The following is an 18019-nucleotide window of genomic DNA, read 5'->3' on the forward strand; positions in this document are numbered from 1 at the left end:
TCCTTGGCTGCGATTGCTAAGTTTTCTCAAAGTTACACTTAGAGGATTTGACATGTCTTATTTGCCTGTTGAGTCTGAGGAGGGTGCTTTTCCATTGTTGGGGCCTCACCTTAGTTTTCTTAGACAGCAACTTTTTGCATTTGTTGTAAAGTTTGTCGATGCTGGATGCCTACCAGGGTGGCTTTTTTTACTTGGGGCTCTTGTTGACTCCTCACCGACCCTTGATCATGTCGCCACTGTACCACCCCAAATGTTGTTGCATCCATATGCCTTCCTTATCCTTTCTTCTCTATTTCCCTTGGGAACATCAAGCTTCGTAGTCCATAGGAAAATTATTCCTCAGACACACTGCTGTTGACAACACACAAAATTAAAAATAATTTACAGATAAGTAATTATTCTATATATGCTCTATCCATAGATTTGAGCAAATAATAAATAACAGAAATGTACGCCACTTATAAAAAAGGACATGCCTCTTTTAATGGTATCGTGTTTGTAGTACAAACTAAATATCTAGTTACCTCTAAAGTCAACACTCCTTTCTACTTCAAGAGCAGTATATCACTCAAAAGCTGCTTCCTGTGTGGTTTTCCTATGTACCAAAATTTCTGACAACCAAGTACATCTGAGTTTTATTCTGGAGATAAGATGCCATGTCTAACAGTTAACATGCTAATCTGACTACTGAGTATACATTATACTTGTACTATGGAGCTTATGTTATACTGCATATGTTCTTTGGGGCTTTTTCCTCTTACTTCCTCCCTCTGAAAAAGAGCTAGGCACAGTTAGACTTTTCTAGTAAATAAATGTAAACAAATATATAATACTGCACTGGAATATGCTATTTTAGGTTCTAAATGTCACATTTTATTCCATACATAGTATGTGTACTGACAAATCCTCAAGGTTCTAGTGGAACAGGATGTCTGACAGGTCTCATTTCCTATTTTCTTTTATAGTTTGGATGGATTCTGATTATCTTTTCTTGATTGCACTACATGATTTGCTTTGGATACTTATCATTAGGCTACAATAACTCTACAAAAGAAGGATTTAGATACCACTGAAAAAAATACAATATTTAAGCAAGATCTCACCATTTACAGTTCGGCAAAGTTATAGTTAAGCATTAATACTGTTAAGAAAACTGAAGCAATTTTATGACTTGTGGTTAAAGGAACTGTATGGGAACATGGCAGAAAATAAAAGACCAATTCCCACTGAGGAAGTAGTCATTCATGTATAACACAGTGAAAACATATTCATTTATTTTTGCAGGATCATTTACTGGAAACTTGCAACATATACTCCATTAAATTATATGCTAAATGGTTATAAGACAGATAAATTGAAATGGATACTAATCATTGCTAAACTTTTTTTGAGCAAGTCCTTATGAATTTTGCACTATTGTTAAACTTTTTTGGAGTAAGTACTTCTTATGCATATCAGCTACCCTTGTGTAAAAAATGTCTTGCACTATCACAAGGTTAAGCTTCTTGCAAGAAAATACAACACTGTATATGAATGTTCTCAGTAAAACCAGAGGCACAAAACATTTAAGGAAGGTGTAATATTTCACTTAAACTATCAGTAGCTTATTCAAAATGCTAGATAACAACTAATTCATAGATGCTTGCACTCTGAAAATACTGTTCATAGGTTAGTACTAGGCTAACTGCTTTTGGGAGCTATTATAAGCCTATCCAATTATCCCTTGTGAGACTCAAACCCTGCACTTTGTGTTTGTAAGGCAAACACCTTAACCATTAGGCTACCCTCCCATAGAACATCTTTTAAATGTAACTCTAGGGGATATATATTAAAAAGATATGAGATCTTTAAATTTACTTTACTTATTTTAGTTTTTAGTTACACAGAGTCTGTATTGTTAAACTGGGATACACAGCTGGGAGGTCTATTTTCAGTGTAGTACCAGGAGGCAAAATATCCAGCAAAATTCAATGCATGCAATGCAGTAATAGAAACCAATGAATAAAGCAAGTGGAAACATTGAGACCTTTATAATGAATATTATATGTACAGAGATAAACAATTGAAAAATAGAGAATATGGAATTATTTCAAATTACGGGCATAGGTCATCTGTAACAAGACTTGTTAAAATGTTTCAGAAATGTCAAACTTCAGTTATTTTTGGAAATAATCTGTGCAGAGATTGAAAAGTAGTCAGATATCTTCAAGTACTTTAAATGAACTTTCAGGAGGATGTCACAATAGTTGTTCTGCCAGTTAGCATTTCTAGGGGTATAGAGGGATGACTATGGCCAAGCTGACTTGGGTTTCATTAGAGTCTAAGGTGAGTGAAGGAGCAGAAGGGAAGGATGGACATGCCCACCCTGGGTAGGAGAGCACTCATCAATGATACTTCCTAAGGGGAAGCATGGTCTATAGAGGGGAGTTGCCCTTGGACATGGTTGATATGTGAGGGAGGACCAGGGAAAGGAATGTGGGTAGGACATATAAAATAACCCCCCCCAGTAGAAGAAGGGATCCTGGGGACATCCTTAGGGTCCATAACAAGCCCCAGCAATTCCAGAGTAAGTCTGCGGTAGGAGACTAGCTGGTAGAGCAGGCATGGATGCGGGGCACTGGAGCCTGGTTTAGTAAGAATAATGTGCGTGTGTGTGTGTTTGGGGGGGGGGGGGCTAAATAAATAAATAAATAAATAAAATTATAGCTGTCCTGCTAGTAAATAAGCCAATACAATAACAAAAAATGGGTGATGTAATAGGATTATAGATTAGAAGTTAAAGTAAGAAGAAGTAAAGGTACAACAGGTGTAAGAGGGTACTTAAATAAATCCTAATAGTATGAAACAATGTGTAAAATGATATAAAAAGTATATATGATGCACACAATTAACACTTACATCTGCAAAAGATAATAATTTGATGCAAATGAGACAATGGGACAAGCAAATGACTGAATGCTTCAAGTGAAACCACAATTGTAAATCCTGTTCTAATGAACTTGACTTTTTACTTCATTCTTAGCTATTCTAATTCTTCAGTTGAAAGATTATGTGAGGCAGGTGACTCATGTTTATGTTTTAGAATGTGTGTACAGTATAACAATAAGTATGGCAAATATATAATGACTTTTACTGGGAAGTGTCCATTCTGTGCATAGTTTCTTATCATAATGTTATGTATCACATCACATAACTAATGAACAAACTGTCCAGCTACCTGTTTAACTCTAACAAGAGGTAGGGGAAATTATTATGACTTGGTTTGGGCAGCTGGTCTACAGCTTTTGAATACCTCTTTTTATTAAGAGACATATAATAGGCCTTTTGTATGAAATGACAACCATCTTATCTCTGCTTTATGTCTGGTAGAAGTTAAGTTAAACAAGTCATTGTCCAGTTTGGTCCTCCGACAGATTCTCCGCAATTAGGCTCTAGCTGACATAAGAGTTTTGACATTCAGAGTAATCTAAGGAAGATGAACTGTTTTGTCATGCCTCGTCCTCCAAGATGTCATATCATTTAGGATGGAAAGGAACCCAACATTAAAATTACACATGGGTCATACAAAGATGGTCTGAATAATGCAGACTAATCAGAGATTTTGAATCTGTAACAGAAACAAGAGACAAATCTCATATTCCAGTAACAACAGCATTTGCTAGGCTTGCAAACTGTTGATATACTTTGAACAGTTAAAGTTGAGGGACGGCTATTAATCTTGTCCTACAGTATACCATTAAAAGTAGTATTCCATGGAGTGTTGGGGAGGATCTCGTCCAAAGTACTTTTACATCCACAACACTTTTTGCCCTGGCAGTGATGGTTATGATCTGACTAAGACCATGCAGGGGAACTGTTTAATTAATGCTTTCATCTATGCTTTGTTAGCAGTCTGTGTTGATATTGTTTAATTAATGCTTTTATGTATTGCCTGTTTGCAGGTTGTGTTGATATCTCCCAGAATGTTAAGTTTTAGGATGATGTCTGACAAAAAGTCTTGAGAAACATCATCTACTATAGTTTCATCTGCACAGAGAGAAATGTACAGGCAGACCACAGAGAGGAAGTTGCAGCAGTGGCGGCTGGTGACTTCAAATCAAAGGGAGGCTGCAGGAGACAGCTGAATGGGTGGGATCAATGGGAATGGGTGTGACCAACTAGAAATGAGAGGAGCTATGCTCAAAACCACAAAAAACTTTAATTAAATATGCTGCCCTGGGTGCCAAACCATCATTATGGGAGTCCAATCAAGACAAAATGAAGTGTAGAAGAAAAAAAATATTTCAATCCATTGGCTGCATGACAGCTTACTTAATATCTAGATGGAAACAAAAAGGATGTGAGGCATGAAAAGATAAATTACTTTTTAAATACATTACTAGAATGCCAGTCAAAATCAAGTATAAGAAAAACAAGCAGCACTTAACTCAAATCACTTCTCCTTGCACTCCAGTTCCAATTATAATTTATATTCAGCTTTATTAAAGTACCAAGTAACATGCTGAAAGTAGCAATCTCTGTGATACCCTCATTTGTAAAAATGTTTCTTATCCAAAAAAGACCTGCTGCCTGACAACTATCTACTTGTTTCATGGGGAAAACATGATCAAAGTAAAAAATGAAAAGCAAAACAAGAAACAAGCTCAACATATATTGCTTAAAGGATTACTGCACAGGATATGGACCACGCATCATAGATTGGCATTCTGTTTAGTTTGCAGGTAAAGCCTGTAATGAGCTTAACATAATCTAATCCTGGCCTTTATTACAAATACTGTCATATGCATTTCAGTACCCAAGGCCTATACATTAGCTAGTTATGTAAGTATTCTCTGCATGGCAACAACAGAAAGGCTTTCAATGTTGGCAATACTGCTTATTAAAACTTACTTGCATCTTACAATATCAGACAAGCTTACCTGGTGGTCTTTAAAGCACTGCTACTTAAACACAGAGCAAAAGGCACTTTCTGAATAATAATAAGCATATATCAACAGTGTAAAAATGACAGAAACCAAAACATTCTGCAAAATCAATGACAGATGAAAAGCCACTGTAGTACTTGTGTTTATCTTGGATGGGGGGGAATAGTCTGCACATTTACACTGCATAACTGCTCCTTGCCTTGCTTGGACACATCCAGAGTCACTACATGGGAGAGTGGGGTGCAACAAGTTTGTCACAATTTGAAATGTCTCTCTGGCTGACTGCGATGGCCCTGACACATTTGTCGTACCTTTCAACCTCAGAGCAAGAAATCTGGACAAAGCCATACATAGACGTGGGGCAAAGGCCCAAAAATAAGGACAATTTTTAAATATTGCTCTTATAAGCTTATAAAGATAATAGAATAGTAGGTCTTGTATTAGTATGAATTTTCTGAAAGGTACGAAATCTGAAACTCAAACGTCTTTCATTATTTTCTAACTTCAGTCTTTAATGATTTGCCACTAATTTGCCAAAAAAACCCACACTTTTATGACAAATGGACCAAAAATGTGATGCAAAAATATAAAATAGCCACACAATACAGCTGGGAACTTGTCAAAGAAGGGACACTTTTAATATTAGTACTGCTAACTTGAGCAGCTGACAAAATAAAATAATCTACATGCATTTCTGAAATAAAAGTAATCTATAACTGATTATTACAGTTATTTATTAATTGTAAACCCTCCATATTTTCTTCCAAAATTGCCATTTTGCAGAGGGATTATTAGGGGAAGAGCAACATTTTGAGCCAAAATCGGGGACAGTTGAGAGCTTTGGATATGCCTAATTCTATAAAGCAATTTTATTTGCACGTACCTCTCAACCTGTTAATGCAGGAAATCTGGACAAGGCCAAATATATTGGGGGAACATACAAACACTACTAAAATTGCTCTTGTATAAACTTAAGACAGTTGATAGAATAACAGGTCTTGCTTTAGCATGCATTTTTTCTGAAGGTTATGACGTAAAACTCAATGTCTGTCATTTAGTGACTTCATTCCTAAATGATTTGCCAGAAAACCACACATTTTATGAGGAACAAACCAAAAATAAGAAGCAAATATCTATTCATTCTGCAAAAATATGGACAGCTGAGAGGTATAGTTCAACCGGGGCTGTCTGAGTTTGCTGCCCTTCCCCTCTCAAAATCATGGTCGATTGGAGCATCCCCCCTCCAACCATTCCAGTGTCCCATTTCTTGGTTATTTTGCCCCATTTACCATAAACACTGTAATGTGCATACTGCTTTACTTCTGTGAAGATTTGGATTTCATTTGAAAGTTTTATTTTTCATTTTTACAGCACAAACCCCAATAGATATCTGCTAAACAAAGCAATGCAGTCTCACAATGAAAACAGACTTAGCATTAAAACTTCTTTGCCCTTGAAACTCACATGCATTGAAACAGCATTGAAACTCACATTCAAAGAAAATACATTTAGCCAGTGGCAGATGAAGATTAACTTTGGGCTGTTTTCAAATCATAGGCCCCTTGAACACGAAACATACACCTTCCCGATTGTATTAAATTGTATTCCTTGTACAATACAGTACAGTTGTTAGAGGGCATTTTAAATTTATTGTTTTGAACATTAGTAAACAATGAAACAAAATGCATGCACCAATGACAAAACTACCCAATTCAGAACATTTCCATCATAAAAGTTTACTCAACCCTCTACACTCCACCAGTATCAGTAAATATGCACAATCTCTGAAGTGTAAAAGTCATCAAAATAATTCCACATTAAAGAAATCTGTAACAATGAAGTAGTTGCTGCTAGCAAACAACTTTATATGTCATTGTTTATTCATCTACAAATAAAGTGCTTGTTGCCCTTGAGGAATAAATTGCCTATGTTGCATGCATTAAAAAAATGATAAGCTAGTAATATCGCAATAGTTCTGTATGGCAAACTGATAACAGGTTCATAGTTACTACTCTAGGTATCTTTGCCAAAAAGGACTGCAGCATCCACCCACTTTATAACACAGTACAGTATCAGCAATGCATTTATCTACTGTGGGAGTAGAACCCACAACCTTCTGCATCAAAAGTAAATACACTACCTGTTGTGCCATTAACAATGCAAGCAGACTCCGAATAAGCAGCACTAAAGTTTTGTTCCCCTGCAGCTCTCAGCTCCTTGTAAAATCTACTCGACACACAGTTGTATCTCCGAACTTTGCAGCACAAGAAATCTTGAAAAAGCCGACATTTCTTGGAGGGGGGGGAGGGGGGGGGGCAAAAGCCCAAAAACCAGGGACACATTTTAAACATTGCTTGTCCAATGTTGGAAAGTTACTAGAATAAAATGCTGTGTTACCACCATAAATTTCACTGCCACATCTTTAACCCGGGGACCCTGTGCAAAACAGTCAGAGAAACATACCACTATGCCAAATCAGCTGTTTTGTGAAAGAGAGGAAGACAAACTTAAATGGCTACCATTTAGTGAATTCAGTTCTCACCATAGCTGTCAACCTCTTGGCACAAAACACCTGAACAAAGCCAATAATGGGGGAATACAGCCCCCAAACATATTCAGTGAATTCAGTTCTCACCATAGCTCTCAACCTCTTAGCAAAAAATATGTGGACAAAGTCAGTAATGGGGGGGGGTACAGCCCCCAAACATTCAATGAATTTAGTTCTCACCATAGATAGCTCTCAACCTTAGCACAAAATACCTGGACAAAGCCAATAATGGGGGAATACAGTCCCAAAAATAGGGACAAATTTCAAATATCCATGTTATAAACTTAGACATCTGCTAGAATAAACAGTTTTGTGTTACCATGTACTTTCTGAAGAATATGAAATCTGAAATTCAAATGCCTGTTATTTTTAAACATTTAACCAGGAAACTAGTCTGACTTGGAACAAAAGACAAATTTCAGCATAGCAGGGAGAAACTACAGACACATCTTTGTAAGATGGGAGGATGTGCAGACTCCACACAGAAGGCACCCCGGCTAAGAATCAAACCAGAGAACCTGTAGCTGTCAGGTAGCAATGCAAGCCAAGGAAAAATGTAGATACAGAAACCACAGATTTTATGAGGAACAGAACAAATAGGAGGCAAAAATCTGCAAATTTTTTTTAGAAATGGTGGTGGATAGGGAATTCAGGTCCTTGCCACCTCCATCCAAGATACAGGGTTCAAGCCTGAGTATCTCTACCCACCACCATTTGTTCTCCCTAGCCACCATGCACCTGAGGTAATAAAATGCTTGTACATAATAATGATTCCACTTTTTTGTACTGGAACAGTCTCTCATTTGGCAGGGTTTGGAGGTGTGGGGGGGGGGCAGTGTTCTCCATTGTCTATGATTTTCTATCTTTAGCAACATTTGACAAGCGGGGCCACCAGATAAAGGGACCTCATGAACCATCACTCATTCATTCATGATTTCCAAGATTGAGTGTTCTGCTCTTCTAATGATCATTGATGAAAATATACAGCTAATAAATAATTAGCAAACACAACATGCTATTGACTGCACATAGACTATACTGGGTTATTTCTTTGATGTAAATGCCATGAAATATTTTTCTTCAGATGCAACCATTGAAAGATGTGACAAATTTTACCATGCATCATGTTCCTGAAATGCTATTTTCTGATAATGGATTTTGTTTCATTTGTGTACAATTTGCAAAAGCACATGAATAGAAATTTAATTTAAGTAAATAATACATTTTTACAAGCTTTATCTAATAATAAGGTAGATACAGCTGTTCATACATTGACAGTAGAGAAAAAAATGAATTGAGAAACTATAGAAAAAATATGGTCCTGGTTCTTGTTCAATTACATGATTTCTCCATGAGACCAATAACTCTTCTTCTATCAGTAATGGTAATCTCAAGAAAGCTAAAATCCAGGTTTGATTTTTATAACTATGAAATCAAAAATCTAGAGAATACATAGGTTCAGAAACAGGTTTGGTACTTAGAGATGAATTCTACAAGAGAAGTAATAGTTACGGTAATAAATGAAACCACTGCATGACTAAAAGATGCTCTGGTCCCCCTAGCACTGTAGTTATTGGTATTTTTCTTCTGTTAGTAAGCTGTTTCAACAAAAAAGAACAAAATTTACATTAATGAACAGGTCAGTGAAGCTAGAGAAGAGAACAACATTTTGAGAGCTGCAAAGGGATGGCATACTTGCTGCTTGAGAGAGCTTAAATGATTGTCAAAGCTGTGATTAAGAAACCTGTACCTGTCCCTGTTGTGGTGACAAAAGACTATGAAGAACTCTTAGCTATGTCATGCATCAAAAGACATGAATCTTCAGCTCTGCCTTTTACTATTCAGCAATAGTGCTCTCCCTTCAACTGAAAAATTATACTCAGTAACATAGAATCCGTGTGGAAATATCAAGAATGTGCTGTGGCTTCATCCAAGGTCTAAGGCCTTGTTATCTAGCTATACCTTCTCAGTAAGAAAATGAAAGCAAAACTTTGAAAAGGTATACTAATTTCTGCTATATCTGATTTCTTCTGAATACCGTACAGTGAAATGGATATATAAACTCTTACACGCTAAAGTATACATTTACCTGCTTTTATTTAAAAGTTGAACACATCATTCTTAGTGTAGGAAATGAGTGGCATGGTACCATGATTAGATCATTTTACACACACACACACACACACACACACACACACACACACACACACACACACACACACACACACACATCTACCCGTTTCATGAAAAGAATCCATGTGTACGACACCCAGGCAGCAGCAACCAACAAAATTCTGCCAGCGAAGCCAAATAATCCATCCAGGCAGCAGCGACTAACAGAATCTAGCCAGCGATGCCCGCACAGCGAAATTGCTGAGAGAGAGCTCATTCCTCATTGGCCCTGAGCTCTTAGCTCACTCCTCATTGGCCCTGTCTGCAAGGGAAGCAGTCCGGAGCTCCTCTGTTCTGTACGGTCGTTGACCACACAGATTCCTGGGTATCCTACAGCACAGGTTGCTGGGTACCTTTTTCTCTGCATCTGGACTGCTGATAAAGGCAGTCTGAGTGGATTTTTTGCTTCATAGATTTTTTTCTTTGTTTTTCTAGGTGGGACAGCTGCAGACCGGCAGTCCGATAGCATGAGCCGCCCCTGAGTTGCAGTGACTAGTCCTGCTGGGCCTAAAGATAGATTACCTTTATTTTAGATATCAGAGTTTGTGATGCAGCTGCATAGCCTGAGAGGTCACTTATATCAAACACAGCACATCTTCATCATCATTATGGCATCAGTCGGACTTGTGTGCACTAAACTCACATTGAGCAGACTCCGTGTATTTCCCAGCAGCTTTAAACAAGTCTCCGATATAGTGTGCATACCAGACTGGTATAGACTGCTCCACCTAAGGAGAATGTGTTTTCCTTTTGGTTGTTTATCACAAAGTTGAAGCTCTCAGTCATGAAATGCATAATCATGGTAACATAATATAGAAGGCCAAAACGATGAAGACCACAATGTTGAACTTTGGGACTTGCCTCCCCTGCAGGATCCATGTTAGCACTTGTTCCTGGGTTTACACTAGTAGGGATATTCAGTATTTAAGATTTTTAGACATTGCTGTCTTCAGCATTTTGGGCTTCTATATTATGTTACTATGATTATGCATTTCAGGATTGTGGGCTTCAACCTTGCAACAGACAACCTTTCCTTTTAATATCTTCATCTCATCAATTACTCACCTTGTAACTTCACACAATAGCACCTCTGCCCTCCTTCTCTATTTTCAAATCTTTGATTGCAGACATTCATAAACTGCTACTTAGATATAAACATGGGTCTCCTGCCACTGACAGCTTCTTACCTGAGTTACTTAAAATTACTGCCTCATCTATTTGTGGCAGGACACAGATTGTAACACGGAACATAATATTGAGTTGATGTTGGCGTTCCTGTTTACCATACCCATGAATAAGATATCTGCCAATATCAGGAGTGTCTAAATATTGCAATATGCAGATTATTCAACCATTGCAATTTTCAGTGTACTCCCCCCCCCCCCCCCACACACACACACACACACACACACATCTCCTGTTGCAAAAATCCTTCCAGGCACTTGGTTTATTAGTTATTTATTTATTTATTTTAACTGTTGATAACTAGGAAAATGGGTGGACCTCGGACTCTTTCTGGCCACAACTTATGCCTGTAAGGCAGCAATTATAGTAATAGTGCAAAACAGAACAGTGGAAGAAATAGCAAGGTATCCAAGAACTTGTAAGATGACAAACAAATGGCAATAAAAACAAGTTACAAAACATGTATGGATATGTGGATATTCACATTCTCAAAACAACATGACAAATGCAACTCAGACTATGCAAACAGAATGTGAAACTATTGCAGACATGATATTTACAATATGTACACGTAGGAAGCAAGTTTGCATCATATGATAGCAGATTGAGAGGGAATGGTATATTTTTTTATTTACACTTTATACCATGATGTGAACAGAGATTTAAGAGAGAATTTACTATGATAACTGCTAACCCCTGGCTTAAACCTGCTTAATGTGAAATATGCTTGGATTATCATTTTTCTTTTTAACAGTAGCATGATGCTTTTTGAACAGTATATTTTTGAAAAATAAGCTCCAAGACATTGCCCAAAAATCTTTCTCCTCTGTAGGAACCTGGCTCAAAACATCAAACCCCAAGAAAACTCAGTTAGTGCTTTTTACCTCAATAAAGTTGCCTAAATCAAAAGCAATCTTTTATCATAAATTCAACAAATAATACTGTCATTAAAACTGTAACACATAGTAAACTTCTAGGTGTTATAATATATGACAATATCAGATATGACCAGCATATAATGCACACCATTAAATCTATGCACCAAAAACTTGGCTTCCTTTATAATATTGATTGATTCCTTACAAATACTGCAAGAAAAACTTTAGCCACCACCTTGCCAACTCTCTTATGTGCTGCTTCTATCCTAACATGCTTAAACAATACTCAAAGAAAGAAACTTGCCTCCTGCTGCAATAAAACAGTTACATTTGCCACCAACCTCCCTCATAAGATCCAACATTGTCAGAGCTTAAAGTATTTATTTATTTATTGGATTTGTTTAGCGGGAAGGTCCACTGAGCCAAAAAGTGCCCATTTTCAGTGGAGGCCCAGAGAGAAACACTCCACAGTGATATATATAATACATCCATTCTGATATCTACAATACATAGATTTTGATAAAAACACAAATAGCACTTATAACAATAGAAACAGTGAACAAAGTGTTTGACAAATGAAAAAGGTAATATACCTGTAAATACATGTGACTACTGACAGTTAAAACTGGGGGCAGCCACGGTGGTGCAGTAGTTAGCATTGCCACCTCACAGCAAGAGGTTCTCTGGTTCAATCCTTGGCTGGGGTGCCTTCTGTGATGAGTCTGCATGTCCTCCCTGTGGTCGCATGGGTTTCCTCTAGGTGCTCCAGTTTCCTCCCACATCCCTAAGACATGCTGTAGGTGGATTGGACACTCTAAATTGGCCCTAGGTATGAGTGTGTGCTTTCTGTGGAAGGTTGGGCACCGGGCTGGCAACTCGACACTGTATAACTCAACTGCCAGTCATGAGCGGATAGGTGATCCACTGTGGTGACCCCTAACCAGGAAAAGTTGAAAGAAGAAGAACTGACAGTTAAAATTGGCTTGAACTACACAACTACCTAACATATTCACAACTAACTATAACACATATGTAGTTGCAGGTATTGGTCAGTCTTCACTGAAGCTTTAAATGCTTATTTTTTTGAAGAGGGCCATGTTAAACAGCATGCACCTTTTCTTAGCTCTGCTCCCTACATAAGCATACTCCACAGGAAATTCAAGTTGCATGTAGCCTGTAAGAGCACAATTGTCAGAATGGGAAACCTCCCTGTACTCATTATTCCTGAGATGAGTATGCTCATCATCAACTTAAATGCACAGCATAAACAGTCATTGTTTTTGCCTTCATAAAAGTATTGTGTATTTCTGTGTTGAGCAAACTGGAATACTCATGGGAAGAAATTGCACCAAGACCCACCTAGGATGCCCTTAAGTTTCATGTTGGCCCCAGTCAGGAATCTGAGATAGTCCAGGCATGGTAGGAGCTATACAATCTGGCAGTTGAAGGTTACTGGGGTAAGGACCTGAAGGTAGGAAGCAATGGAAAGATGGGACAAAAAAAAATTTTGAAAGGAAATAAAATTCCTGTCAACCCCCCCCCCCAAAAAAAAAAAGACTTAGGACTATAGTAACCAATGGGTCTTTTGAAGTTTTCTTATGGGGAAATGTCATTAAAAAGGCTTACAACAAGTGCTAATATCTCTCTAGGGTCTTACTTTGAAATATGATCATTTGCAAGGCCTATTTGGGCAATTTACAAGATAACAGCCTTAAACAAAAATAAATGCTGAAATCCCTGCTTGAATATTAAAGCATTCAGATTAAAGACATGAAGAATGCCTTAAATAATCTAAATGAAAGAATTCAAGAAAGAGAAACTCATACAAGTGTTTTTATTTAATGCTAAAACTTGGCTCCTCAACAAAAATTGAATGTTTATAGAATAGGGAGAGAAGAACAAAATAAGAATATTTGGAGTACCTAAAATGCCTGTGAGAAATTATACAGTTCCCTTTTTTAACCACTTGGATCACACAAATCCTAGATTTACAAGAAGGACTTTCTTATGGAATAGAAAGAATCCGTAGAACCACTGGAAAATAGTCTGAACAAAGCTGTCTGCTACACCAAGTGCTATACTGGTGATGGTTCTGTCTTTCTTAGATAAAGACTTCACTTTGAAGGCTGCTTGGTTGAATCTTCCCATAAAATGGGGAAACACAATACGATTCGGTAATGCCTATACAACAAAGACCATTAAACAAGAGAAAGCTGGCCTCTGATTACAATCTTAAACTCAAATAATTTCAAGGTACATTTACTTCATCCAGAAGAATAAAGATGTTATCAAAAGCACCAAGAATTTGCAACACTCTTCAGAAAGCTACAACACTCATAAAGAGAGAATAATCTTATCCCTACATATGATGATGTGCACCGGTCTAATGCTGCTTTATAAAGATCATCAGAGATGAACAACTAGAATGAAGTAACTAGCAAGAATCTCAGAATAATCACACCAGCTTCTTTAACCTCCAAAGAACAGAGAAATGCATGATTTTATTTTCAAAATCAAAATCAGTGGGCTTCCTAACATCATATGTCAGAATATTAATCCTAATGAAACAAAATTGAGGTCATGGACCTTTAATTACTTTGTAGTTACACAGATATATATTTCAGCCTAGTTCATGTAATTAATTGAGATAAGTGGGAATAATGTTAAGTTTAAAGCTGTTTCAACTTGGCCTTTATTTTCATTTAAATAGAATTTCTGAAACAGCCTTAAAAATTCACTAATTAGATAAACTCAGCTTTGTTGAATTGTATAAGGGAAATGTTGGCTCCTTTTATGCAAAGTTCTTTAGAAATAGATGAGCATGCTGTTACTTTATGGATTAATGCCTACCTAATCTAGAAGTTAATTAGGAAACACTGGTCATCAGATTATCATAACATGTTAAATTGTATTTTCCAGTAATGCACCTTTGGAAATAAGTAAGCGGTCTCTTCTCTCTGTAATTTTCAGGCTTAGTAGTGTGAGCAGTAGCACTGATTAGAATGACCTTTGTTGATGTACTGGACTGGCTGTGATAAGCAACCTTCCTTCTGACTGCCTCAGTGTTGATATAAGTGGACAGCTTAGCTCATTTAGAGTTATGTTTTGTTGCTGTTAATCCATTACAAGTTTTTAAAAAAAAGTTTCAAGACTGAGAAGAGGAAAGAAAGTAAATGATAAATTAGACACATTTCTTAATTGAGCATCTTGGTGATGCTACACATTGACGGTTTTCCTTTTTATTAAGGAATACAAAGTGTTTCTTCTTTGTGGGCTAGTTTTACTGCATACTGTTCTTTATGGACTTTCCCTTTCAATTTAAAAGTTAATAAATAACAATGTTTTAACCAGCAATAACCCAATGTATTATAGAAAAACGGTCATAAGTTGTATTTGGTTGGTGAAGAGAATACACAGCAAAGTAAAATATAGTGCAGAGTTTCTTGCCAAGATAGTGTACTGCAGTAGTTGCTCTCTAAATATGTTAGACAGAAAATGTTTTCTGTCCTTTATGGATGTTCCCTTTACACTTAAAATGAAAAAGAGGCAGCACTTTTCTACATGCAGCAAACTATTGTGGAGAAACAGTGACTTGCTGTAATTGAGTTGCAGTAGGAACAAGTAAAAATTTAAAGGGTGGTGTAAGTCCCTTGTGCACACAACAGATACAGCCACTATATTTTAATTATACTGGATAGTATAGGAGATGCATAGTATACTCTTGCTAGAGGGTCTTGAGACTAACTCACCTCTTGAGGAATTATATTTAACACAGATATGTATTTTGTTCTGGTATAGGAACGTATTATAATATATGATAATAGTAAGAATTGCTAAATTGAAAAAGACAATTATTTGTTACTCCATTTATGTTATTTATTTAGTTATTTTTGCAAATTAAATATACTAGTTTTAATAGAAAGAAAAGGGAGATAAAAATATGTCTCTGAATTTTGACTGGGCGAGATAGATATGCAGTTGTCTTTATATGATGTACAATTTATCAGTAAGATTTGTTATTGTTTGAAAAGAGTGACAACAATGTCATGGGCAAATCTTGTTTTTTGTCATATTACCTTTATTAACTCTATTGAATGCTGATTAACAGCCTTAACATACTGACCACATGTTGTGTGTTTTATACTAAAGTCATTAAACGTGGGATTGTAAACTGATGTAATCTCAGCATTGCTAAAATAATAAATAATAAGCATACTTAAACATATTTTATTACCTTAACTGGATAGTATAAATAATCTACAAGGATACTATGAAATGCCTTATTTGCAATCCAGTCATTAGAACAATTACTGCTTATTAATGAATTATATTACATATAACTCAGATGTGTGATAAGTAGGTTAGTCTGTTGGTAGTTTGTTTAGAATATTTTAACCAAGCTAGAAATTGTTATATTCAGGTGTGGTTTTGAATGAGTTTAATTCTTGCTAATGTCCAGTTACAATGTCCAACAAGGTAAAAACTCCCTCATCATCTAAACAAGAAATTCAGTGGGTTAATCAAGTCTACTGAAACCAACTTTGAGGTCAAAATAGTCTACCAGGCCAAGGGCAACCACAAGGCTTAGTTTAAATATGCCCACAATCTCAAAAGGCAATATACAACAATGTGTCAAACTAATTGTTAGTGTAGTGACCTATACTGAGCTGGGCAATGTAGCAAATCTACTGGCCAACAAATCTAGCTCCAGTTCAACTCTCCTCTCCCTCCAGATACCCCTCAGAAAATACCATTGAATATAACTCCCTCTACTATCACTAGGGAACAAGTCCTCAATATAGTCTTCAAGGCCAAGGATATCACATTGACAGCCAATGATAATATACCTGGATGCCCCCTTAAGTCATTCACTCCAAAGCAGCTCTGGAACTTTGCACTGTAACTTCCAATGAGCAGAATTTTTTTTTGATACAATCAAATTATGTCCTCACATTTCAAACAAATGTTCATGTTTCTGGAACCATAGGGGTTACTCAATAAGTGTAAATGACAAATTCTGCAGCACAAACTACTTTTTATAGTGCTAGTGTTCTTTAAGTTTCAAGTTTTAGGTCTTGAATTGGATTTTATACGTCACAGTAAATATAGTAGCTACTAATTTTTTAATATATTGTAAACAACTTACAATATCTCAGAAACCACTCAAGTTACACACATACTGTCAGCAACATTTATTCATCCATCTGAGAGCTTTTATGTGAAGCTAAGGAATTCTGTCTGTGCTACTTGGTTCTTGAGAAAATTAGAGACATTTAAATTTATAACAATATAAATATTGTTTGAACAACAATTAATATTTTTTTATCCGCACGAGACAGAGGCCAAGTATTAGTGCATTTGTATTGCCCATAATGTAACCTTAAGATGAAATCTTTCAATATCTGGTATGCAGCATGGCTTTGAAATTATTAATGTAAATATGAATAGGTAATATTAGATGCCTACAGGTGTCAGTCGGATGTCACTTGACTTTATTGAGTTAATAGCATGAAACATGACCTATCAGGACCACTAGAATCACTATTTAAATGTAGCCTCCCGAAAAACTTCATGCCAAGTTAATGGAAGACTGTAATTGTCATTCCTCTGCACAAGGACAGGCGATCTATGGATACCAGTAACTACAGACCCATGAGTCTGAATAGCCTCATGTGCAAGATCATAAACAATTATCATGAAAATGATAAACAATGACATAGGAAACCTTCAGACACTGGACCCAACCCAGTTTGGTTTCATCAAGCGCAGTCCATACCCAGTCATCTTGGTGGACTTCCCTGAAAAGGTCACCATAGGTTCATAGGTAGGTACTAGGCTATTGGCCCTAGGGCCTATATAAGCCTAGCCAAAAATGTACCCTGGCTTTCGCCACCCAAGAAAATTATTTTCCTGTGCCCCTGTCGAGCAGAGCCACAAAAGTGAACCCTTGGGTGAATTTCCTATTTCCCATCCAATCATCAAGATTTTTCTTGAAGAGTGCTAATGAGGAGCTCTGTTTGACATAGATAGGTAGTCTGTTCCAGAGTATGGGAAGTCTCTGGGATAGGAATCTATCCCTCCAGCATGTTCTGTTTATTGTGGTGACAAGGTTTAGGTCCCTAGAGCATGTAGCCCGGAGGGATTGGGATTTCTTTAAGTGGAGCATATGCAACAGCTCTGGGTTTGACATAGCTTTGTATGTTAGGCAGAGATCGCCTCTGAGTAGGTGATATGTGATGGAGTAAAGCTGGAGTTTTTTGAGACGGTCTGCATAGGGCATCTGTTTGAGGCCAGTAATCCTCTTTGTGAGG

Source organism: Protopterus annectens, chromosome 2.part2, assembly GCF_019279795.1.
Source record: "Protopterus annectens isolate FY-2018-M chromosome 2.part2, PAN1.0, whole genome shotgun sequence".
NCBI lineage: Eukaryota > Metazoa > Chordata > Ceratodontiformes > Protopteridae > Protopterus > Protopterus annectens.